Source organism: Rhineura floridana, chromosome 3 (genome assembly GCF_030035675.1).
Source record: "Rhineura floridana isolate rRhiFlo1 chromosome 3, rRhiFlo1.hap2, whole genome shotgun sequence".
NCBI classification, from domain to species: Eukaryota; Metazoa; Chordata; class Lepidosauria; order Squamata; family Rhineuridae; genus Rhineura; species Rhineura floridana.
Genome location: NC_084482.1, coordinates 175,731,529 through 175,758,405, shown reverse-complemented (window position 1 = coordinate 175,758,405; position 26,877 = coordinate 175,731,529). Strand labels below are relative to the sequence as shown.

At 42.9% G+C, this 26,877-nt stretch overlaps 1 protein-coding gene across 2 annotated transcripts in view; it reads right to left on the bottom strand.

The window, feature by feature from the left end:
* The window catches only part of FRMD4B (FERM domain containing 4B), a 349,437-nt gene that overhangs the window by 288,942 nt on the left and 33,618 nt on the right, over nucleotides 1–26,877 (bottom strand). Inside the window, exon 1 of one of the 2 annotated variants that reach the window (XM_061618646.1) lies at nucleotides 6,236–6,254. The exons of the other annotated variant lie outside the window; for it this stretch is intronic. The gene's annotated coding sequence lies outside the window, so the exon portion shown is untranslated. Of the gene's footprint in view, nucleotides 1–6,235; nucleotides 6,255–26,877 lie in introns of those variants that run through there. 2 annotated transcript variants of the gene reach the window in all.

Here is a 26,877-nt window from a genome sequence, read left to right as displayed (position 1 = left end):
AACACCTGAAGAAAGCTCTGCTTGCCCAGGGTTCATTGATTCTTACTCTTCAATTAATGGCTAAGTACATCCCTGCCTTATTTTGCCCCATACAAAATAATAGAATGGGATGCTCATACATCATCATAAATTCTAGTACAATCCATTTCATTCTATCATTCCCCACCCCCCGCACTTATATCATCAACTTTCATTCATCCAGACGTACCTATACCAAATGTGCCATTCAGCACATTGTAGTCTTACTCTTGAATATATATTTATTTCAGAATATTTATATGTCACCCTTAGTGGTCAAATCCTTTCAAGACAAGGAACAGTAGTTCTCCATGGTGGTAGTTGGGGATCTTTAAACTAAGCATTATACCACATATTGAACTTTGGACATTATATCTATGAAATATAAGCTAGCAGTGCAATCCTATGCATGTTTATACAGAAGCAAGTCCCACTGTGTTCCAAGGGTCTTGCTCTCAGGCAAGTGGGTATAGACTGGCAGCTTAAACCACATTCCCCATATTTCCACTGACCTCTTGCAAAATCCAAACATACAATGAACGGCATTCTTCTTTGATGTGGTGTTGACAAATGCTTTGGAGCAAGAATGAATGTTTCTTTAAGAAACCAGGGAAATTCTCTCTTGTTCTGGAGTCTACCCATTAGTATTAACCAAGATCAATAAGGGATGCTACTTCTCCTTCTGAATCTTTTGTGGCATTCACCTTCCAAGCCTTCAGAGGGGGAGGAACCCTCTTTCCTTGTATCCCGAATTTTGAAAACCTGTTTGAAGTGACTTTCACTTTTTAAATATTTGAAAATAAAAAAAAACCATAAGGACAATGCAAACCCCCGCACACTACCAAAAATGTTTTTTTTTCTGAGATGTCAAGGCATGGTGAGCATACATACCATGTGAAGCTTCACAATTTCCCAGGGTTTTGGACTTGCTAAAATCAACATGGTGGAGATATTCAGGGAGATAATAGGGAGGGTTTAAAAAGCACAGGCTAAAAAGCTGGCAGTGGACCCTTCTTTTGAAAGGGGAAATAGTGTATGTGCATGTTCCAAAGGGCAAGCAAATATGAGAAATTCTCTACTGCTTATTTATGTGTGTTGCATCATTAAAATGATACAATCCTTTGAGGAACTGGGATTTCAGCTTGCTTGTGTTAAAGGGGGAAATAAGTGTTTCAGCTGGAACAGAGATGGAGAAATAATGTAATTGAGTCTCTCAGGTGAAAGGAAGCTCACACAGGTACCTCCCTAAAGATGCGAATCCTACAAAACAGACGTTCAAAATGATCTCCCTCTGAGCATGTTCCACTCTTGTCTTCCATGTGAGTCTTGCACTGTGGCTCCCTTATGAAATTTCTCTTCAGACCTGGTGTACTTAAGCAGAGCACATGTTATGTGCAGGACACTTGGAGCACAGCAAATGAGAAAGATGTAAATAGTAGCTGTATGTAAATAAGTGAATAAAAATTATTTATTTGTTTATTATTTGATTTATATCCCACCCTTCCTCCCAGCAGAAGCCCATAAAATAAAATAAAAATAAATAAATATGTGGCTTCACCTTGATCCCTGGATGGTTTGCAGGTAGGTGATTTGAAGGATGGCCTCCATCCATATGAGCTTGCCTAGGCCTTAAGATTATCCTCAGAGACCCTGCATGTAGGCTGACTAAAGATTGATTGGACTGGTAGGTACTAGATACAGGGCCTTGTCTGTGGAACTCAGCCTCAAATAATATAAATTTTGTGCCATCTTTACTGGCTTTTGAACAGACACTGAATACCCATTTGTTTTGATCTGCTTTTAGTTGAGAAGTTGGGCAGAGTCTGATTACTAACAGCGCAATCATGTGTATGTCTACTCGGCAGTAGGGATGGAAGAGGAACCCAGATTCCAAAGTGGATTCATCTGATTTGATCTGGACAAATCATGACCTCAGTCAGATCATAAGTCCACTTTTTAATCTACAGTCCTATGGGTCCCTGTCCTGGCCAACCCCATTGGATTCAGACTCACTGGTGTGTTTCTCAGTTATGTTTAATGTGAAATCCCATCTTACAGCGTTTCATAGATCAGCTGACATATTTTACAGAACTCTGCATCTCTACACAGCATAACTAGGCATGACAATTCAAGCTAAGACGTTGTCACAGCAATTAGATGTGCCCCTTGGGACCCTTTAAGTAGGCCCAGGACAGGCTCTCTCTATTTGCGTGGGGAAGGTTTCTCTGAACAGGAGTGCATGAGCAAGTGAGCACTCCTATGGAAAGGTTGAAAAAGCTGGAGCTATCTGTGAGCACCTACACATTTGCCAGCAAATGCTTGGCGACAGCTACACTTCATCAAGATCCTCCTCCCTCCACAACTTTTAAAGATACAGAAGGCTAGGCCTGGCAAGATGGGGATAGGCAGTGGTACTAGGAGCAGTTCAGCCCCAGCTGCCTGGTACTCCCATAGCCCAGTACTGTAAAGAGAAGAGCTGGGCAAGGCAACTACTGTCACTACTGATGTGACCGTCATCTTCCTTATGCCCAAATCCTCTGTGCCCTGACCCAGATGTGTACATTGGGCATATGGCCAAGAGATGTGGGAGATAAAGAAAACAGTGATGGCCCAGAACTTCTCCTTATAGCACTGGGCCGTAAAATAGTTTTTAAAAGGGGGAGGCAAGCATTGGCCATGGTGGCCACTGGAGGCCCTGGCATTGCCCCACCATTCCAAGTGCTGACAGAGCCTGACAGTCCAAATAGGTACCAATCCAGAATAAGCTAGAATCAAACGCAGAGAAGAGATTTCCATTCACTCACAGTGCAACATGGTGCAAATGGTGTGAGGGCCTGCACTTCGATTCCAGAACCACCTCAGCCCCACAAGCACAACATATGATTAACATTATCCTAGAAAAACAAGACGACAGAATTAATTTGCTCATAAAATAACCTCAGCCGTTTTACAGTTCAGCTGCAGGGTCTCTCCCCCCCCCATTATTTATATATTCTGTCCTAATAAACGGAAGAGGCTTTGAAATGCTTCCTCCGCCTCCCCCTCTGTCCCAATCTAACCCTTTGACTCTAAATTCTCCCAAGCCACTTCCTTGCCAACACCTCCACTGGTCTACTTACTATATACTGGTTACTGGCCATCTGAAGCCTATGAATGCTCCCCAGAAATCAACACTTGGTATTGTGGAACAACAGGATCACCGATGAATCTCAAGGAGCGGCTATAGTCTAGCAGGGAATTTTTCAGTCCAGCAGGGAAAACAAGTGACTCTAACACCCAATGAGGGAAATCATATATCTCTATGTCCAGGGCTGTGTTTAAGCTGTGATTCTGTGGGAGTGCAAAATAAAAATAAAAATCAGGGTATCAGTGGCCTCCATCAGTTCTTTGCCTTTCCCATGCTGAGCAATACCAAAATACATAATACCAAATTAGGTAAAAGAGGGAAATTATTATGATTTGCTTTATTTATACAGATAGCAGAATTCAGCTTTTCTCAATGCATAATTGGGCTGCCTGAGTGCATAATTTTCATTTATCTCTTTATTTTGAATGGTATAGATATACTGTACCTGCATTTGTTGCTCTCATACTTCAGCACAAAGATGTTAGAGTAAAAGCAAGACACATACATCTGTTTTTGCTGCTGTATGTTAACATTTCATTTTGTCCGCACCTTAAAGTTTCCTGAGAAACACACAATCAAAATTCTTGAGACAGCGTACCCATCAGGAGCAATTCTATGTCTCTCGCCCCAAGCTGAATGACTGCAAAGTTAATGACTGCTGATACATAAATATCAAACCATATTTAGGGGGGAGATGTTCTGTATGTATGTGTGCTTGTGTTTTACTACTTCCCTTCTGGTCACTGGTTTGAGAATAATTTAAACAGTGTGATTTGAAGCCAACTGGGCATTCTAATTTAAAAACAAAAATTATAGCCCATCATCATTTTGTATGAAAGCCGTTCGGCCCAGTGCTAAGACCCAAATAAAATAAGCCCTTGTGATCCCAGCAACAAAAATGTGCTTATTCAGGGCAGGGAAAGACTGATATGGAAACCCAGATAAGCTGAACTGAAAATAAATAATGCTGTCGGGGCGGGGAGTGGGGGAGGTCAAAGAAGAGCATGTAGTCGAGATCTAATCATCAGCTTGAAAGAGAAAATGGAGAAGGCCAAATTCATCACCAGAGGTAAGTGAATCAAATGAACTGTGTAAATAGCTGGATTGTGAGATCATGGTATTACCCCAATAAAACAGAGAAGGCTGACAAATACAGCAAGGCACACACTGATACTAACAGAGGATAGGGGGTGAGACTCAATAGCCTTGTCAGCCCCTTCCAACTCTACTATTCTATGATTCTATGAGCATAAAAGCAATTGTTCATCCATTTCATCACTATCTACTATAGTTAAAGAAAAGTACTGGTCTGTTGCCTGATTGTGAATCGAAGAAGCCAATGCACTTATCAGACTCCAGAGCTCTCTTCACACCTTAATTGCACAAAAGGGGCTTCACATGATTACCAGAGAGCCGGGCATCCACATGTTGGTGCTGATTAGGGTTGCCAGGTCCATGGCCTGAGACTGATCCTGTATCTTTAGAAGAAGAGAAAGTGAGCCAAGTGCAGGTGTTCTTGCAACATTGTAATAAGAAAAACCACAAGGTGGAATTCTCCCTTCCCCCTGCACAACTTTTAAAGATACAGAAGACCTTGTGGAGGCTAGGCCTGGCAACCAAGAGGTCTTCTGTATCTTTAAAAGTTGTGGAGGGGGGAGAGAGAATTCCACCTTGTGGTTTTTCCCATTACAGAGTTGCAAGAACACCTGCACTTGGCTGACTTTCTCTTCTCCTAAAGATACAGGATCAGTCTCAGGCCAAGAACCTGGCAACCCTAGTGCTGATCTCTGTGTTAAGACTACTTATTTATTTATTTGTGAGCAGCTGCTCCTCCATAGGCATCCATGGATCACAACATCTGCAAAGTTTGCAGAAGTACAAAAACAAAACTTTAGAAAAAAACACAAAAGTCCTAAAGGGGTAGGGGGGAATTATTTTTTTATTATTATTTAATTTATATCCCACCCTTCCTCCCAGTAGGAGCCCACAGCGGCAAAAAAAATAGCAGCACAATGAGGTCTGAGCATGCTCAGTGCCCACAGAATGCTGAGTAACTATGTGGGGAAGGGGGCGGAAGCAAACTGGAATAGAGTGTTCTGATTAAGGGCAAAACTGGCAACCCTGAATAGGAGAAAAATTCCACAATGCAACATTTTGTCCCACCTGAAATAAAAATTAAGCATGTTCTCTGTCCATTTAACATTAACAGAATCCTCCAAGAAGCTGTGGGAGTTTTGCTAGTGTGTTGGGCATTCCCAAGCACTGCACGAAACTACAATTCCCACGATGCCAAGAAGGAGGCCATGACTATTAAATAAATAGTATCATAGTTGCAAAACTTTTTTTACCACTTGAAAGTTGCTGTGGGTCTTAACGATTTTTCTGCCTGTTGTAGCAATTGTGATTCTATAGTCACAATAGTAATGCAATAAAATATAAGAAATAAAAGAAACAATAAAAATACAATAAATGCTAACATAAATATTCAGTGCAATGAATTTGCCATCTCCCATCTTCAATCACAAATACACCGACATGACACAAACCACCTGAATGAAGCTCGTGGACCCTGAAATAGTGTAAAGCTGCAAGCCTGAGCACACTTTCTTGGAAGCATTTTGCATGGAAATTACTTCAAAGTATCAGATTAGAAGCTTACAACATACAAGCTTGTGTTTAACTTTTGGCCACTATTGCAAACATTTACCATTTTGATCCAGTAACACATCTGTAAATAGTAAACAAATATAAGGAAATCCTATAACTAGGCTAACACATTTTTGGCTCAGAATAGATACTGAAATAGTAATTTTACTATCGGGAAAGGATGTTTGTAGTTTACATTAAGTGATCTAATTCTGAAATGCTGGTTTTAATCCTAGGTTATGACCTCTGGCAGAAAGGTCATCATACCCCGGGCTGTACTTTTATGAGTGCAAAATAACCTCAGACATTTTTATTTATCCCAAAGCAGGAGTGTTGTAATAGGAGCAGAAGATTTGAGTTTAGTAAGGGATTTTCCCTCTCCCCTACATATTTCAAGCAATAAATGTGACCACAGAGCATTATAGCACAAATTCTTGCATGCACCTTAAACATCAGAGGGAATTCCTTCTTGAAATCCTTGACAGATTGTAGTCCTAAAATGCAGCTCCTAAACTTTCTATCTTACTGTATTTGCAGCCAAAAAACTACACTAATGGAAGCTCTGTGGTTGCCTATGATCAGGTCCTGCGTGCCAAGGAGTTAAATGAGTGTTTATGAGAGTACTATAATCTGGAAGTGGCGGTAAAGGAAAACTACCCTGTCAAGGTGATTAAAGCAGCTCTCTGGGGCCGGTGGAGTTAAAGGCCTTTGCCGTCACACCTGAAAACACCTTTCCTCCAGGATTGAGAACTCAGCTGTTTTCAATTTGCAACAGGAAACTATTGTGCTAAACACATTACACATACCTTTTTTGGCAGTTGCATTTGATCTTAAATCTGCAGCTGTTTCCAAGGACCATATATTTTGGGGGACTGGTGGTAAGCGTGACTTAAGAAAATATAGTCAGTGCAATGAATAATTACCAGAAGAAAAGTGGCTGAAATTTAATGAAAAGGTAAAACAAAAAGAGATGAAGCTGTGACAATGATTTTCATGCCCACAGTTATGTTAAATGTTGCTTGTTTGGGTGTTTAACTGCTACTGATGTGGGCTGAGGTATTCATGCACTGGCTGACTGACACACATAGAACCTGTGGACATTGACTCTTTCTAATTGGCTTTACACATGTTGTCTACCATGGAAATGTGCATCATCTGCTATTAAATGGATGAGCTCTAAATACCTATCCATGAACCATTCATGAGGAGTTAATTGGATCCCATATGAGATTTGTAAGTTCCTGAAACTTTTAACAGCAGGCAATGTGTGATAAAAAGACCCATCACAGAAGAGCCACCACAAATCCAAATATCAAATGACTACACGGTAACAGTGAACAGTGTATCTTCATACAGGAGGTGGAACAGACCTGTTCTTAATAAGGTTGCCAGGCCCGGCCTCTAAGAGGTCTTCTGTATCTTTAAAGGTTGTGCAGGGGGAAGAAAGAATTCCACCTTGTGGTTTTTCTCATGACAGTGTTGCAAGAACACCTGCACTTCGCTGACTTTCTCTTCTCCTAAAGATACAGGATCAGTCTCAGGCCATGAACCTGGCAACCCTGGTTCTTAACTGCTTCAGAGGGTCAGACTAGAACCAACAACTTGATACGGTGGGGAAACATTTCAGCTTAACATTAGGAGAAACTTCCTAATGGTAAGAGTTGGTAGCAGAGCAGTCTGCCTTGACAGCTCATGGGTTCTGGTTCACTAAGGATATTAGGGTTGCCGGGTTCAATCCCTGAGACTGATCCTGTATCTTTAGGAGAAAGAAAGTCAGCCAAGTGCAGGTGTTCTTGCAACACTGTCATGAGAAAAACCACAAGGTGGAATTCTCCCTTCCCCCTGCACAACTTTTAAATATACAGAAGACCTCTTGGAGGCCTGGCCGGGCAACCAAGAGGTCTTCTGTATCTTTAAAAATTGTGCAGGGGGGAGGGAGAATTCCACCTTGTGGTTTTTCCCATTACAGTGTTGCAAGAACACCTGCACTTGGCTGACTTTCTCTTCTCCTAAAGATACAGGATCAGTCTCAGGGATTGAACCTGGCAACCCTAAAGGGTATATAAGCAGTGGCTATACTGCTGTCTTATCATGGATGCTGATCAGGGATCACTAGTTTCATTCTATTGCATTGAGCAGGAGGTTGGACTAGATGATCTCTCCAAAGTCTCTTCCAACTGTAGCACTATTAATACAATGTAAGAACAAAAACAACTATTAAAGACCCGAAATATTAAGAAGTTTATTATGGCATAAGCTTTTGCGGAGCTGATTGCATAACATGGCTGTACCTCTGGAAATCTATGCAATATGTGAATCATCCCAAAGCTTTCTTGAAGAAACCTACTTGGCTGAAATGGAAATTGTTGACTGGCAACTTCAAAGTATCATTGATTGACAGTTACCAGGCTACATAATCTTCACTGGCCACATTTTGTCTGTACCATATGTAGGACAGGAAACATCTGTGGTCATTGACTTTTGTGTAAAACAGTGACACGTATATATGGACAGATATCACTAGAAATGATAATGTGGAAGGTTCCCCCTACCCCAAGCAGAAGGCTGGAATCCCATAGCATAAACTAGATTTTCTTCTGCTCTTTTGCAGACTTAGGCTGCAATCCAATGCATGTCTAGTTAGAAGTAAGCTCCATTGAGTTCAATGGGACTTACTCCCTGGTAAGTGTGTATTGGATTGCAGCTACAATTTTACACGACAGTGGTAAAGGTACAATGTTTCTAGAACTAGCTTCAGGACAATATCTTATTTGAGGCCCTTTGAGAAATTCCTCACTATGTGAGGGAAAAGACTGGATCTTCAAAAGAATGTTGGAAGAAAGTGTGAAATCACAAGCAGATTAGAATATAGTGAGTTGAAATAGCTGTGTTTACAGCCGAACTCAAAGAAATGTGTGCATGATGAAGATAAAACACCTAGAGCATTGTATCCTCAGCTGGAAGGAAATGCTGTGGCTGCTGCCTTTTAAAAAAAAATCAACAGGCTCAAAAGAGTTCACAGGACAAAAAACAAAAACGGTATAGTAAATGGAATGCATGGTGCAGAAAGGAAATAATGAAGGCAATTTTAGCATAGATATATTCCTAAGCTGCGACACAGTGTTATGTGAGGGTGTAGCATGGCACAGCGGCGGGGCAGCAAGCAAGGTGAGGGCATGAGGGAAGCAAGGATGGGTGGTGAGGGGAGGGGAGGGTGACTGAGCAAGTGGGGAGGCCACGTGTAGAGCAAGCAAGGCGAGTGGACTTGGGCATGTGAGCGAAGTGAATGGGCAAGTGTAGAGCAAGCAGGCAAGCAGCCAGGGGGAAGGGCAAGTGGCTGGGGGGCAAATGACAGTGGCAGCAGCCTAGGCAGGAGGCAGGTAAACACTCTAGGTAGGGAGGTAGCCTAGGTGCATGGCACATCGGCACCATTTGTTGGGGGAAAGTAGCAGTGTGGGGCAGCAGCAGGGACAGTGATGCAGTGCAGGAACAGATGAGGAACATGGTCAGGCTCATGGCAGCTGGCACATGCCAACATCTGGGGGCACTGGGGGGGAACTGCAAGGGGGAGTTGGCGAGGAGAGTGGGGTGACTGGGGGACATTTGTTGAGTGCCTGTGGGGTGCATTAACGAGTGTGTATGAGTTCCTGTGTGTATGTGCTTGAGAGTGCCTGGGGTGTTTGGGGCTACCTGGGGTATGTGTGGGTGTTTGGGGATGCCTGGGGTGTGTGTGGGTGTTTGGGCGTGCCTGACGTGTGTGTTTTGGGCAGAGCTTGGAAAAGTTACTTTTTTGAACTACAACTCCCATCAGCCCAATCCAGTGGCCATGCTGGCTGGGGCTGATGGGAGCTGTAGTTCAAAAAAGTAACTTTTCCAAGCTCTGGTTTTGGGGTGGGGGTTGGTGAGCTAAGCGAGCAGGGGGGCAGAACTGTCCCTGTACGTGGTGCTTTATAATAAATAAGCAACTTACAGTTAAAACTTGGGCTAATTAGACATCACATCAATTGTGTTCATGCACAGTTGTGTATATTGAACCTGTTTTTGTTATGTAAATAGCAACTTTGGACAAGGATGAGTGGGGAATAGAAGTTAAAACTCTTCCTTCCCTGCCTTGGTCCCGTCAAAAATAACCTCTCTGAAGCTGCTATTTGGCAATCCTCTATTGAAATGGGAACATCCTTTGAAAAGCAAATAACAACTTTGGAGAGGAGGGTGTTTTGTTTGTGTTTGGATCCCATGCATCCTTGTCCCAAGCCTGCTATTTACATAGCAAAAAAAAAATCATGTTAATCTCATTCACACAATTAATTCATCTTTCTAATTTGGCCATCTGATGGTGTGGGGAGAGAGGTGAGACGACATGATGTACGTAGTTCAAATCTTGGTTCACTGGGTGGGGTTCTCCCCCAACTGGGTAGCCTTTGGCAAGAGACCATCTCTCAGCCTCAGTATTGTAGTGCTAATAATAGTGGCCTACTTTACAGGATTGTCATAAGATAATGTATGAAAATGAGGGGTGAAAGTTCAGCTAATAATGAGAGGTGGGGAGAGTGAATGCATTGTCATTTTGCCTTATCCATATTTTTTGGCTTGGTTTGTTCATTTGTTTTCCCCCCGATTAACTGCATGCACTAAATTCCTTCCTGCAATGCCAACATTCATTCTGGTTGCCTTTAAAACAACGTATATGAAGTGATTTTAGCATCCAGAAAAAGGACCACTTTGTTTTATTTGTTAAGCTTTCTTGTTTGTAGTTTTGTAAACACAGTTCCATAGCTATTTGGTTTTTTTTTTAAAAACACTTTAATTTTTATTGATTTGGGATAGTCCTTTACAAAAGTACAAACAAATTGAAGCTGAAAATAAATAAAACACTATGGTATTTCAGTACTCTTTACAACAGTCCTACAAGGCTGGTTAAAACAATGAAGAAAGCTGGAGTTGTAGTAGTGACAAGGAATACCTTCTAGCACTTCCATCCAGTAAGAAGACTGCAACCACTGTCAGATTCAATCCTGGTGGAGACAGTCATCTATGACTTTACATGAAATATGACAGAGGCCAGATGACGTAGATCAGGAAGAAACTGAACATTATTCAGTTCTCCCACTGGATCAGAATCACGTGAGGGAGAATGGAGATGCCTTGGCTGATGCTTCTCCTTCTGTTGCATCGCTGTGCCTGGCCCAGCTGCCCTTCATGTGCTGGAGGGAGAACATTTGCAATGGGAAGCCCGACACACTCCCTACGCAGTTTAGAACCATGTTTGCACAAAGGGCAGTGGTGTCAGGCATGGGGACACAATGGAGGGGGCAGGGCTAGCCCACCCTCTCTCCCAATCAGTAGTGGACGGTGGAGTGGGGGTGGCAGTGCTCACCTGATCTCTGGTTACCTGAGTCACTGCTGCAGACAGAGACAGGGAGGGGCAAGGCAGCAGTGAGGTCAGCATCATGCAAATGCACTGGGGAAGCCAATCCACTGCTCCCACTGGTGCATATGCACACTGCCGCCTTGCCCCTCCTGCTCCCCATCCCAGTATGCGGCAGCAACACAGGCAATCAGAGGCTGGTGGAGTACAGCTGCCCCACCCTGCTGTCTGCTCCTCCTCACACTATTCTAATCTTGTGGGATATTTTACCTCCCCCCCCCAGCTGTAGAGTCGATGGGTAATTCTAACAACTGCTTGTTCCATGGACTCTTCTGTTTTCCTTGACTGCATGCTGGACAAAAGTTATTTGATTATGTTACTAACAGAATGGATGTTCCTGAATTCTTCACAACCAATGTAAACAGATTTTTGTCTAAAACACAAAGGTTTTCTTTGAATACAAGAGGCATAAAGAGATTTGCAAGAGGCAGAGTACTACAACACGGAAGCATTGCCTTCACTTTTAATACTTCCAGCCTGTAAATACTAAAGTAATGTATATGTTGGCATACATTTTAATAGACCCCTGTGGCTTGATTAAGCTAAGAAACAGGATTCTACTGCTAGGAGACAATTGCTTCTTAGGAAACATTCCCAATAGCTCCATCTCTCGAGTGCAGCCACCTAGATCTTTGCACTGAAATTCTGTTCCTTTTAGCACATAAGCAAAACCTGGACACGGTCACATACTGAAAGTACCTTCTGCGTCTCTCATTATTCATGGAATGATTCTGTATTCTGAATAGTGTTAGAGAAACAAACATCTCTCAGCACTGTGACTAAAACACTGGGTTGTATCTAACGAAGTTGTACAAGGACCTGCGCAACAGGACTTTGGCTCCTCTTCCCATGTGCCTTCATGCTCCCCCCCCCCAAATCTGCTCCAGAGAGTTGGGGGGGGGAAACAGGACAGATTTTGGAGTGCACAGCAAGAGAAGAGTGAGAGCAAGTCCTGTTGCACAGGCAGAACACCTTGCATTAACAAAATGACTGTTGCATACAACCCAGCATGTCTAACAATGCACCCAATTTTTCACTTGCTATTCCGTCCCAATAGGCATTCATATAATAAGAGATTTCACTTTATGTCTTATTCTTAAGTTTCTACTATATCTACCATCAATCTATGGCAATGGAACAACGTCAGTGCAGCACCATTAGAATAATGGTGACTAGTTATATACCCAGTCGATCACTGCGCTCTGCAGGTGAGGGCCTCCTGCATACACCATCTTATCAGGTGGTACATTCCCCACAACAATGGTCCTTTAGTGTGGCGGCACCTACCCTGTGGAATTCCCTCCCATTAAATATTAGACAGGCACCAACTCCGTTATCTTTTCGGCACCTACTAAAGACCTTCCTCTTTCAACAAGCCTTTTAAGTTGAGACCTTATCCCAGTCTGCGTCTGTGTTGGAAGTGCTTTTTTAAAGTGTTTTTTTTTTAAATAATGTTTTTAAAATGTTTTATTCTTAAGATGTTTTTAAGATGTTTTTAGTGGTTTATTTAGTTTGCCACTCTGGGCTCCTTCTGGGAAGAAGGGCGGATAGAAATAATAATAATAATAATAGCTGGACACTACCTTAAGCTTTCCCCCCTAAGCTTCAACAGCCTTTCTAGCTACTGTGGCAAAGCATGGCAATAGCATAGGCACTCTCCCAGAATGCCTTGTTCTAGGAAGGACTACTTTGGCTCTTCTTGGAGCAAGGAAGAGGGAAGAGGGAGAGACTGCCAGGGCTGCAGCTGCATTTTTAAAAAGTAAGTGTGGGAAGAGGAGGAGGGCAGCAACAGCAGGGATGGGCAGAGGAAAAGAAGTGGGGGTAGCAATGGATCTTCCAACACAATCTTTTGTGCTGGCCCTGAATCAAAATGAAGGGGATTCTGTTCCTCACCAAGAGTGTCTGAAGGTATGACCACTGATGGAATCCAATGTTAGCAAAGCATTTCAATATCAGACATAAAGAGATAACAAATGTGCTTCAGATCTTTCTTTTTCATACTTGGCTTCACAGTGTTTTACTGTTCAATAATACTGAACAGCATAGAGGATCTATTCTTGAAAGTTTGTAGCTGCAATTACAGTACATCAACATGCACAGGAGAACCCCACATATAACTCAAGACATTGCATGTAAATTACAGAATTTTATAGCATGGAGGTAAAAGCTCTACAAAACTGCAGATGCATGATGTACAAAGATGATATAAATAATATAAATACTGAGAAACGAAGCCATTAGATGCTAATGAAAAACACCAAGATTGCCATGAGGGGAAAATAAAAGGCAGTTTCTCATTTCACCAGGAAAAAAAAGGAATTGAAAAGTAGTAAAAGTCCCCGTCTTATACAACACACATTGTTGGGCAGACTTGTTTGCCTACATCCCTGATATTAGCAGTTGCATATTTTTCAGTGTCCCCTTACTTTATGACACATCTATGGTGGTATTTTTATTTATTTATTTATTTATTTTTTTATGACACATCTATGGTGGTATTGAGAGAGCCGGCGTAATCTATGGTGTTCCTGCAGGACAGCCAACCATTCATGACAGGGCCATGATTCAAATATCTTTTCCAGGAATATATAAAACTGGAGATCCAGGGTGGTGATGGTCTTACTTCAAAAGTAAAAGGAGCACAGGGGAGAGGAATGTTGAACCCCTTCTCATCAAGTATCATACCTCCTTGAAGATGGTTGGTCCAACAATTTTTTGTTGTTGTTCTTAACTCTGATACCAGAAGTGAGATTGAATGAAGTGGTTGGAGCAATGGACTGTTGGGAGGTTGGTCCATAAGAAACTGCCTTATACCAAGTCAGACCATGGGTCTACCCGACTCAATATTGTCTACACCAGCCTTTCCCAACTAGTGAGCCACCAGATGTTGTTGGACCACAATTCCCATCTTTCCTGACCATTGGCAATACTGGCTGAGGCTGATGGGAGTTGTGGTCCAACAACATCTGGTGGCCCACTAGTTGGGAAAGGCTGGTCTACACTGACTAGCAACTCCGATGGGAAAAGAAGTTGGGTAAGTCAATCTGATTTTCCATATTATGGTGAAAAGAGACAATGTTGCAATGCAGGGATATGTGATGTCATTAATGTATGACCTTTCCCCTCTTTTCTTCCTTTCTGTCTTTCTTTTTTTGACATACCAAATATTGGCTATTGCTGGAGGCAGGATGTCAGCTGTGGGAAACAATGGCCAATGCCTTTAAAGCAAATCCTGTGTTCCCAGGGACCTTAACTGTGCAGAAAGTCAACAAACAGCTAAGAATAACTAAAGGACCAACAGGAAAGTGAGGACAGCATATTCGTCTTTCCTCCCAGGCCCAGAATACCTGTCATCTTTTCCTTTTTTTTTGTTAGGACACTGAGTTGACCAGAGGACTATTTACCATTATAGACATTCACTGTGTAGAAAAAGGAAGATGTTTTGGTTTTTATGGATATATGTTTCTGTGCTTCCACAAAGTGAGATTACTTGACATACAGTGCTTGAGCTGCAGAATTTAATTGTACCTTTTATTCTTTTCTGCATTAAATTAGAAACATGGGGATATAATCTGTGAAGCCAGTGTTTCTTTCATGATTTTATGTGCGAATTGCAGCATTTTACCCTCCGTTTCTGACTTGCAGTGCAACAATAGTAGCTCACCTTATCCTTAGAGTGTGAGGATGATGGAAATCCAGTTTAGCAAACTTCTTTTCAAACTAGGAAGGCAATTCAATACATGCTCGCCTCTGAGTGAGCTCCACTGAACACAGTGATACTTGCATTTGACTAAACATGTATAGGATCACACTGCCTTGGCAAAAATCTTGTGCTCATTTCGCAGGAAATAATGGGGCTTACTTCTGAATAAACATGCTTAGGATCATGCTGCCCAGGAGAAGTAAGTGCCAGAGGAGGGCCTTGAAAACTTTCACTTTTAAACTAGTCATAGGCCTCTGTGATATCCAAACTCAGTGAAGTATAGTTTATAACAAATATTGATTTGTTAGCAAATCCAGATCTGAAATAGGATGGCCACATGCAAAAGAGAATAGGGCTTCTGCACCTTTAATAACTGTGTAGAAGTTCTGAAATGTCTTCTTCCATGCAGCTGTTGAAGCTGCAGGAGCCTGGTCCTCTTTTGCATCTGGTCTTGTAGCAGGAAACAATGACATTATCTGGGAGTTATGTCCATTAAACTGAGCAAAACCTACTTTTTGAGTGTATGTATACACTCTGCACATCACCAAAGCTCCCTGGTCACTGAGTTAGGAAAAGCTTTTTAGTAGCAGATCTAATTTCAGCTAGTTACATGCCAACCACAGGAGGAAAATGGGGTGTTTTCTATCATTGTGCAGAATGAGAGGAACTGGGAACCTGGACCACTGGAAGCTGTCTGACCAATAGACCCCTGGTGGATCTCTTGAGTCAACTGGCTCTGTCTGGTTCAGAAAGATTCCCAGCACTACTTGTACAAGCTAAACAAGGCTTGGCAACCAAGAGGACTTCTGTATCTTTAAAAGTTGTGCAGGGGGAAGGGAGAATTCCACCTTGTGGTTTTTCCCATCACAGTGTTGCAAGAACACCTGCACTTGCCTGACTTTCTCTTCTCCTAAAGATACAGGATCAGTCTCAGGCCATGAACCTGGCAACCTTAGCTACAATCCCACGCACACTTACATGGGTATAAGTCCCACTGAACTCAGAAGATCTCATTTTTGAGTTAACAGTTGAAAGGCTGTTAGGAAAGAGGAGGCAGGGAAGGAGAGGACTCAAGGCTTTACAAGTACCTGAGATACTCTCACTGAACTCTCAACAGACTTTATTTCTGAGCAGCCAATGCTAGTGTTGGACTTTTTATTTTATGTCAGTAAAAATCCCTACTATGCACCTGGATTTAATCATTTTCCTTTATTAAGCACAAAGCAACTAAGAGGCATGGTTCAAGGCACCCTGACAACTTTCTGGCTTCCTCCTTTCCCCTGCTGCAAAACCCAGGCAGTCCCTTGCACTTGTAAAGGGAATGGTGCTTGAGCAAGCAAAACACGCCATTTTCAAGGTTTCCCTGCCTTCTACCTGGTACTGGGCTAAAGGGCACCTCCCATTCCAACTGGTGATGGCACACGTGCTACAACTTGTCACAAAGGTCTTCTGCCTGTCTCTTCCTATTGCTGTCACCAACAGTATTTGGCAAAGTGTGCCTCCCAGCTACTAGCTCAACTCGGAGCATGCTACAGAGCCTCCTTTGTTTTAGCCCTCCTCCCTAGTCCCACCTCCACATTGGCTGATCTGCTATTGCTGGGTAAAGTTGCACAACATAGAAACATAGAATAGTAGAGTTGGAAGGGGCCTATAAGGCCATCAAGTCCAACCCCCTGCTCAATGCAGGAAGCCAAATCAAACCATTCCCGACAGATGGCTGTCCAGCTGCCTCTTAAAGGCCTCCAGTGTCAGAGAGCCCACTACTTCTCTAGGTAATTGGTTCCATTGTCGTATGGCTCTAACAGTTAGGAGGTTTCTCCTGATATCCAGTTGAAATCTGGCTTCCTGCAACTTGAGCCTATTATTCCGTGTCCTGCACTCTGGGACAATCGAGAAGAGATCCCAGCCCTCCTCTATGTGACAACCTTTCATGGACTTGAAGAGTGTTATCATATCTCCCCTCAGTCTCTATCTCTCCTCCTGGTAAGGAACAGCAACCCACCTGCCAGGAAACTAGTGTAGCGGATCCATCCAACTCAGCAAGCTGCTTCTGTGCTAGACCTAGCCACCTGGCCCTGTTCAGAGCACTGTTGTCCTCCACTGCCATGTAAAGCCATCAGTCCACTAATGGAAGAGGTGGCCCATGGACACTTTGCCCAGGGCTCCTTCAAACACAGAGCCACCCTGAAGGGTAGCAACCCTAACTATGAAAATGCACAGTCGTTCTTGGCTGAATAAGTTTCCCCTCTTTTATTCTTAGTTTGGTTTTTCCAAAATATTTCTCACAAGATCCATCGGTCTGTGACTTTTCCATCTTACATTTCAGCCACGTTTCTTCTTGAAAACTTCACATGGTGGGAAAATAGTACAGCACAGAACAAAATCAAACACTGGATTGTAAGTTGCTAACAAGAAGAAAGGAAATGAAACAAACAGCTAGACATAACAATTTTGAGAAACAAAGGGAAATAAAAACTAAACAGCTGCTTTATTGTCTTGTCACATTAGAATAAAATCTTATAGCAACATCTGAACATCAAAATTCAGATATAAGGAAATACCATTCCTTACATTTTTTTTTTAAAAAAACAATTGTTAGTGTTTCTGTGGCATTCAAGCTAGAACACAGAAGTACTTCTGGAGCGAGAAGGGGAAAGGTTTCATTACCAAGATGGGAGCAAAGGATTTAAATTTTCCAAAACAGAACTAAGACAATGAAGAAAATTAAAATATCTTAGTAGCAATTGCTGATTTTGTCCAGAATGAAAGCTAGAAAATGTTAGATTGTATCGAATCAAGCTGAACACACCATTTAAAAAAACAAAACAAAGACAAAGCCTTTCTCCTAGCATTCAAAGGAAAAAGCTTGGGATTAGCAGCAATCTGGTAATTAAAAGTCCTCAGATGAAGTTGGATGCCACAGTAGAGTAAACAATATCTTGTGGACTAAGCATCTGTCTTGCTCCTTTTATAACCACTACCACCACCAAATGGGCCAATCTCTAAAAACCCAATGAATGTATTTCAAATAGATGAGTCGACTCCTGTGTAGTTAGGGAACATGGGAAACTGCCATCTACTGAGACTATTGGTCTATCTAGCTCAGTATTGTCTAGTCTGACTGGCAGCAGCTGTCCAGGGTTTGAGTCAGGGAACCCTCCCAACCCTACCTGGAGATGAACTTGGGACCATCTGCACATGAAGCAGTTGCTTTACCACTTAGCTACGGCAATTGTACTTCGGAGCCAAGCTATTTGCCATCCACACGAAGACAGCATGCATCCTATTTTTATTAATGTCTCTTCATGCACATGTTGAAATTATCCTTAGATTGCTTTTAGAAACACCATACAGAAACCCTTTCTGCAAGTCTAACTCTGCTCTAGCCCTGTTCAATACACTAGTGCAAATCTCAACAGAGCTTAGGGCCAGATTGGATATGACTCATGATGTCCATGATTGGTTCCCTTTGGTTAAAAGCTGCCAAAGGAGCAATTTGGATCGGGGCACACACAGGGTGAAGCTTTTTCTTAACCTTTTGACCTGTGCAATTTTCTCAGCTCACCCACCCACTTCCAAAGCTCGTTATTAACTATGGCACCCATTGTATTCTCTTTTAGGTGTTGGTTAAGGCATTTCATGTTGGCATGAGGCCTAGTAGTTTTCCATCAAGTCTGAAAGTTTTGAAAGTTAAGAGGAGTTATGTCTTTGCCCAGTCTGGGAACGGACAGTGAAGGCCATTGTTATGGTAACCATCAAGATATAGACTGGGAAAGTTCTAACAGAGTCTGTGAGTTGTGGTTCCTTCTGCATCATGCCTCTGACCTGAGAGGCTGTCTTACTTTTGCTTTTGAAGAGAAATGTGCTGTAGAGCTAGAGGGGGGGGGGAAACTGCTGAAAAGCCTTAATGTCTTAATAAAGACTCTTACATGATTTAAATGCTCTGAAGAAGTTTCTTGCTCAACTTAACTCCAACGTAATGTATGCTGTTTCACGCAACAATGCACACACGCCAACAGGGGTTATGGGCCCAGATCCACAGCGCATTACACGGGAGTAAGTTGCTGGTCTGAACGGCAGACGGAGTTCCAGAGAGGGCAGCTTGATTGATTGTACCAGACGGAGGTGAGCAACATGGCTGTAAACCTGTCTGGGGGAGGCTTGCCGATGGAACGGCTTAATGAAAAGAATTATGGCAGCTGGAAGCCGAGGATGAGGGCTTTGATGATAAAAGAGGATTTATGGGAAGTGATTAAAGAAAAAACCCCGGCGGTACCGACCGCGGCCTGGAAGCGTCGAGACCAGAGGGCGCAGGCGTTTATAATCTTGGCTCTATCGGATTCTCAACTGATGTGTGTGAGAGATGAGCCGTCGGCTAAACAGATGTGGGACGCGTTGCAGAATTTGTCCCAGGAATGGCAGCGGAGGCAGGAGGCGCAGAGAGCCGAGCTGATGGAGGCTGTCAGAAGCAAGGAGGAGAAAAATGCCGAACCGGAGCAGGCTGTCGAAAGCAGACAGGAAAACAAGCGGGAGCAGCAGCGGCTGAAGTCTTGTTTTGCCTGTGGGGCTCATGGGCATCTCCGTAAAAACTGTCCAGTCAAGCGAAACTCCAGGGACGGAGGCTGGAAGACGCACAGCGGCAGTGTGAACTTTGTTTGTAAACAGAAGTCCAAAGACTTGGAACAAATTAACTTTATTCTTGACAGCGGAGCAAGCCATATATTAATTAAAGACAGACGTTTGTTTTACGTTTCAGAAGAAGTGAAAGACTTTGTTTTACTTGCTGATGGATCGCATAAGAACGTGGAAGCCCGTGGACTGGTGAGATTTGACAAGCTTGGAATAATGTCAGATTGTTTGTTTGTTCCTGAATTGGCTCATAATATTTTGTCAGTGAGCAAACTGGTGAGTTGTAATTATTCAATTTTGTTCCACAAAGACCAATGTTTTGTAATGAGGGGAGATAAAGTGTGCATGCAGGGAAGCCTTAATGATTCACAGTTTAAAATGTCCATGGGTGTGAAGTGTGCTGATGCCTTGAGTTCAATGGGGCGGAAAGGGAATGACGGTCAGGGCTGTAAACAGACAGCCGTAAAAGGCATGCCGTCGGTATTCACTGCCCAGATGGAGGAAGTTCACAGAGAACTAGAAGAGCCAGCATCATTTCAAGCAGTCAGGCTGATGCCTGAGGCAGAGCAGCACAAATGGCAGCAGGCCATGCAGGAAGAATTACAAGCCATGCAAAACAATGGCACGTGGACATTAGTAAAGTTACCCATGGGTAAAAAGGCCATAGGTTGCAGATGGGTGTTTAAGAAGAAGAAAGCAAGTTCCGGGGAAGTACAGAGGTACAGGGCACGTTTGGTTGCCAAGGGATTCACCCAGCAGCATGGGACAGATTATGATGCTGTTTTCACCCCGGTTGTGAAACATGAGTCCATTCGTGTGCTGCTGAAGCTGGCAGCGATGCAGAACATGAGTGTAAATCACTACGATATAGGGACGGCATTCCTACATGGTGATTTAAGAGAGGAGATATATATGGAACTGCCTCCGGGTTCTGTGTCAAAGGAAGGGTTCGTGTGTAAACTGCATAAATCAATATATGGACTGCGGCAAAGTGCACGCTGCTGGAATGAGAAATTGGACAGAGTGTTGCATGGAATGGGATTCCAAAGATGCAAGGCAGATCCATGTGTGTATATAAAGAGACAGGCGATGAAAACCACGTTCTGTGCAGTTTACGTTGATGACATCATGTATTTTTATCATGAGCAGCAAGAGGAACAAGAATTTAATGAGCAACTGGGCAGGCAGGTGGACACAAAGAATTTGGGGCCTGTCACACACTATTTAGGCACGGATATTGTGCGTGCAGAAGACGGAAGCATAACATTGAGTCAGGAAAGTAAAATAAATCAGATCATAGAAGAATGCAACATGACAGAATGTAATGTTGTGAAGACTCCAATGGTTGTAGCTTTCCAACAGAATGTGCAGGAGACGCCTTGTACGGATCCTGAGAAGTACAGGCGCATAATTGGGAAATTGCAATATTTGGTGAAGGTGTCTCGCCCAGACATATGTAATGCAGTCAGTATTTTAAGCCGGAAGGTAGAGCATCCTTCAGAGGCTGACTGGCAAGGGATTAAAAGGATAGTGCGTTATCTGAAAGGCACGAAGACAAAGAGTCTGGTTTTGTCAGGAGCAAAGACAGGAGGTCTTGAATGTTTTGTGGATGCAGATCATGCAGGGGAGCTGAGCAGTCGTAAGTCAACCTCTGGCATAGTTGTGATGTGGCACGGGTCATGCATTGACTGGAGCAGCAAGAAACAAAATGTGGTTGCAACATCAAGTGCAGAAGCAGAGTATGTGGCCCTATCACAGGCCTGTAATGAGCTACAATGGTTCGCAATGCTCATGCAGGAGATAGGCATTGATATGCAATTTCCGATTACTGTATATGAAGACAATCAGACCTGCATTAAGATAGCCACATCAGAAGCTCATACCAAGAGAACAAAACATATTAGTGTCAGATACTTTCACGTAAGGGATTGTGTGCAGCAGGGGCTTGTTAACCTAACATTTTGTGACACTAACAACATGGTGGCTGACATAATGACCAAGCCTTTGTGTGAGGAGAAATTTGGCAAACTGGTGACAAGGCTTGGAATGAACCAAAGTTTGAGTGAATAAAGTTTTGAACTGTACTGAGATGTAATTTTGAACTGTACTGAACTGAAAATGTATGATGCAATGTACTGAAATGTATTGCAAGAGGTATTGTAGAAATGTATTACTGTATGACTATGTATTGTGGAGATGTATTGTTGAGATTTCTTTGTAATTGACAGACATGATGAGAAAAAGGGGGGCTTGTTGGCATGAGGCCTAGTAGTTTTCCATCAAGTCTGAAAGTTTTGAAAGTTAAGAGGAGTTATGTCTTTGCCCAGTCTGGGAACGGACAGTGAAGGCCGTTGTTATAGTAAACAACAAGATATAGACTGGGAAAGTTCTAACAGAGTCTGTGAGTTGTGGTTCCTTCTGCATCATGCCTCTGACCTGAGAGGCTGTCTTACTTTTGCTTTTGAAGAGAAATGTGCTGTAGAGCTAGAGGGGGGGGAAACTGCTAAAAAGCCTTAATGTCTTAATAAAGACTCTTACATGTTTTAAATGCTCTGAAGAAGTTTCTTGCTCAACTTAACTCCAACGTAATGTATGCTGTTTCATGCAACAACGCACACACGCCAACATTTCATGGTTAGCCAGTGTGGTTTAGTGGTTAGAGTATTGGACTATGACATGGGAGACCAGGGTTTGAATCCCTACATAGCCATGAAGCTCACTGGGTGACCTTGGGCCAATCACTGCTTCTCAGCCTCAGAGGAAGGCAATGGTAAAACCACCTCTGAATACCGCTTACCATGAAAACCCTCTTCATAGGGTCGCCATAAATTGGGATTGACAGGCAGTCCATTTCCATTTTAAGGCATTTTTATTCACTCAGGCACTTTATGGTTTGCAGTTTAAGTACTGGAAAGATGCTGTACTTTAAGCTCGGCATGAAGTTTTCATTTCAAGTCTGCTATTTTAATTTATATTTAATTTTGTATTTTTTTAACTGACCAAACGATGACTCCTGTGGGGTCAGACTAAAGGTCCAGCTAGTCTGGCATCCTGTTCTCACAGTGGCCAGCCAGATTTCTCTGAGGAGTTCACAAGCAGGACATGAGTGCAATAGCCCTTTTCTGCTCATGAGTGCAGCTGGCTTTTGATATTGGGGACAATATTTTATTTATTTATTTATTTAAAATATTTCTATCCCACCCATCTACCCTACAATGGGGCACTCAGGGTGGCTCACAATGCCATCATCATGCAGAATAAATAAAAACACAAAAAACATTAAAATACATAAAAATGGCATAAAATGCAGTTAACAATATAGCAATCATGTATATTAGCCATTGCTTATGAAATGCTAGTACGTTATTGTTTTATTGTATATGATGTTATTGCTATTTTGTTTTAATTTGGGATATATATTATGAAGGGTGGTATATATGTAACCAATAAATAAATAAGGAGAATTTATCCCACCACAGCTAATAGCAACCATAGGTATGGACAACTGAAATCGGGGAGAGGGTTTACTCATCTCTCCTAGCACCACTGTCCTGATCCAAGTCCCTCTGTCCCTGTGATGGTTCTTTAAGCAAAGAAAACAAACTCTAAAAATGGATCACTCACATCACACCTAGTTTGGCCTACAGCAGCAAGAAGGATCCTCTTTTGCTTTACCACTTCTCTTTAATTAACATGATCCCTGCCCTGCTATACTGTGCAACTGACTGCTGAAGCTTTTGATTATGAGTATTCAGTATGAAGCTAAAAACGGATATTACCAGCACAGGGGAAAAATATTTATCATTAACTCATTTTATTTCTTGTGTGGCACAGAGCACAGCACCCTGATGGGGATGCAAATTGTCCCTCCTTGGTCATCAGATCAATTATTTGATGAGTGAAAAGGGGGCAATAACCTCACCTCTTCACCTGATCTGCACAGATCAGCTGAGGAGGGGGGCTGTGTGCCTGTCTGTCTGTCTTTGTGTGTGTGTACCTGTGTGCACATGTGTGCATGTGTGTGCATGCAAACTTCTGGTGTGGCTGCACAGTCTCAAGCAGCCCCTGTATAGTTGGCCAAGGGTGAAGAAAGGTTAGCCCCCTGTACTGTAGTTGAAAATGTGCAGATCTTTTACAGATTTATTCATATGATCATAAAAAGCAGTGCCCTAAAACAATTCATTCTCCCCCCCCCGTCTGTGAGGGCCTGCACCTGGTGTCGGGCCAAGAAGACAGGAAACTAGGGTGGCTGCTGGTGTACCGTCCACCCTGCTGCCTGGCAGCTTCTCTGACTGAGCTGGCGGAGGCCATCTCGGCTGTGGTATTGGAGGAGTCCAGAATGATAGTTCTGGGTGATTTCAATGTCCACGCTGAGGCTGCCTCTAGCGTTCTGGCTTGGGACTTCATGACCTCCGTGACGACCATGGGGCTGTCTCAAGTTGTCACCGGCCCGACGCATAGGGCAGGGCACACCCTCGACTTGGTTTTTGCTCCAGATGGAGGAAGAGGTGGTCTGATGATGGAGGTGGTGGATGTCACCCCATTGTTATGGTCAGACCACTTGCTGGTGAAGTTTAGACTTATGGCTCCGATCCTCCTCTGTAGGGGTGGTGGACAGATTATTTATTATTTATTTTATTATTTATTGTATTTGTATACCGCCCCATAGCCAAAGCTCTCTGGGCGGTTTACAGTAACTAAAAACATTAAAAACACATATACAAATTTAAAATACATCTTTTAAAAACAATTTAAAACACAATTTAAAACATTTTTTTAAAAAAGATTAAGTTGGTCCACCCACAGGGACTAATGGAATCCATTGGATTCCTGAATGCCCTGGGGGAGTTCCCCGTAGATAGATCAGGTGGCCCTGTTGAAGCCCTTGTCACAGTGTGGAACAGCGAGGAGCGTTGCCCCTGAGCGCTCTCTCTGGCATTGTGGAGCCCGGCTTGCACCTTGGTACACCAGTGAGCTAAGGGCAATGAAACAGGTTGAATGACAGCTCGAGTGCGTGGTGAAAGACGTGCTGTGAGGCTGATCGGGCACGAGTAAAACATTATAACTGTGTCTACTGTGTGGCAGTGAGGGTGGAGAAGAAGGCCCACTACTCTGCCTCCATTGCATCCTCAAGTAGCCATCCAGTGGAGCTTTTCCGTATGTTTTCCGTATGTCTGTTGACATCAACTTCAGGAAATGGAGTCTTACACCCTTTGGAGGCAAACTGTGAATAGTTTGCAAGGCACTTTGAGGGTACACTTGCTCGCCTCCACAGCAGTCTTGATGCCTGTGATGTTCCTTTAAGTTAGCATCTGTAAATATGGTAAGTGCGGGTCTATTGGGTGATGTATGGTAATTGACTGAGAGAGAAGGGGGGAGTACATGGGTGAGAAGCTGAAGTGTGCTGGATGATGATTGGCTGAGTGGCTGGCTGGCTGAAGGTATAAATGGAGGTTGGTGAGTGATGAGGGGGGGAGAGAGTCGGTTAGAGAGTCGGTTGGGAGAGGTTGTTGAGTTGGTTGGCAGAGTTCTGAGGAAAGTTTGGATTGGATTTGGCTGATATTTAAATAGGATATATATGAACAGAAACATAAAGAGTAACCATATATGAAACCATACGCTTGTGAAACATTCCTAAAGTAATCTTGTTATTTCCTGTTATTAGTAAATAAATACTTATTTGGTTTACCAAAGGCCTGATCCTTGGCTGGGGAATATACAGACCAGAAGGGAGGGCAAGGTAATTACCAAGGCTGAACAGAAACAGTATCTAATGGTGGCAGCAGTGAAGGGAGGAATTGTAACAAGTCAAGTATCCAGAGCAACCCAGAGTTGTATGCTTTTTATATAAAGATACAAGGGGGTTGGGAACAGCATAAGCACTCAGTCACAAAAGTAACCAGCTAGAGAGAGACTCAGGCAAAGTCTCTGGGAGTATTGGCTATAGGACGTGACTGGTGGTGCTGCCTAGCAGTGGGATCTAGTGAGATCTGTGCTAGAGCGGAGTGAGAAACCATATAAAGGACGGTCCGGACTGGTGGTGTCCCTGGTGGTGCCTAGTGAAAGGCAGTAGCCACAAGCAGGTGGGAACCTGACAGGGAGAACCAGGGAAGGACGTCACATGTGGTGGTAGCGGTGGGATACAAACATAAGAGGATACAAATAGAGAGCCCAGATACAAACAACAGAGAATCCCTAAACAGTGGTGTGACTGTAAAGGAATAACAAATAAAGATTACTTGTGATTGAGTGGCAAAGAGTGAGTGAGTTCCGAGAAACATGGCTGAGTTCATGAAGATGAAGAGAGAGGAGCTGGTAGAAAAATGTATAATGTACCATTTACCTTATTAGGGTAAAGGGGTGGATGCATTAAGAGTGGCATTAATAACATATACGACAATCCAAACCAAAGAACCTGCAAGAGAGGAAGCCCCAGAAGGGTGCTCCAGTAATCCTGACTATATAGAGTATTTAAGAGAGAAGAGAGAAGGAATGTGAGGGGAAAGATAAGGACAGAGAGATTGCAATGGTGAAAGTGAGAATGGAGGCAGAAAGATTTAAAATGAAGGTGGAGGAAAAGGAAAAGCAGCGAGGGTTGGAAACTGAAAGGCTGAGAATGGATGTTGAAAGAGTGAGAATGGATGCTGAGATACAAGTGGAAAGATTAAAATTGGATAGAGAGAAATTTCACTCTGAGGAGACAAGGAAAGAGAAAGATGGAGAAAAAATAAAAATTACTCCAAAGGACTTTGCTGTCTATGAGCCTGGTCAAGATCCTCAAATTTATCTCACGTTTGAAAAGGCAGCTCAGATGTGGGGGCTACCTGAAGATAAATACATGCAGTATTTATCAAATCTGATTAAAGGGGAATTAGCTGAAGTGTATCAGTACTTCTCCTCAGACAGGCCAGTAACATATGCTGAATTCAAAGAAGCAGTGTTTAAAAGATTCAGACTGGGGCCTGATTATTTTAGAAAGCTTTTCAGAAACTGCCAGATACAGACAGGGAGGTCTTTCGTGGAGCTGGGGGCAAAACTGATGGACATATTTGGGAAATGGCTGACAAGTGCAAAAGCTCAGTCTGTGGAGGAGGTGAAAAACCTCATGATATTGGATCAGTTGTACCATCAATTGCCGCCCGAAATTAGGTTGCTGGTGAAAGATCATGCCCCTAAATCTGTAACAGAAGCAGCAGAGCTAGCAGATCATTTTGCCTCAAACAGATCTGGGTGGATGGCAAAACCACTAAGAGATTTTAAACTGACCAAATAACAATGGAAGAAAAGATGTGACACCACAGAGAGTAAACCCTCAAATAAAATCAG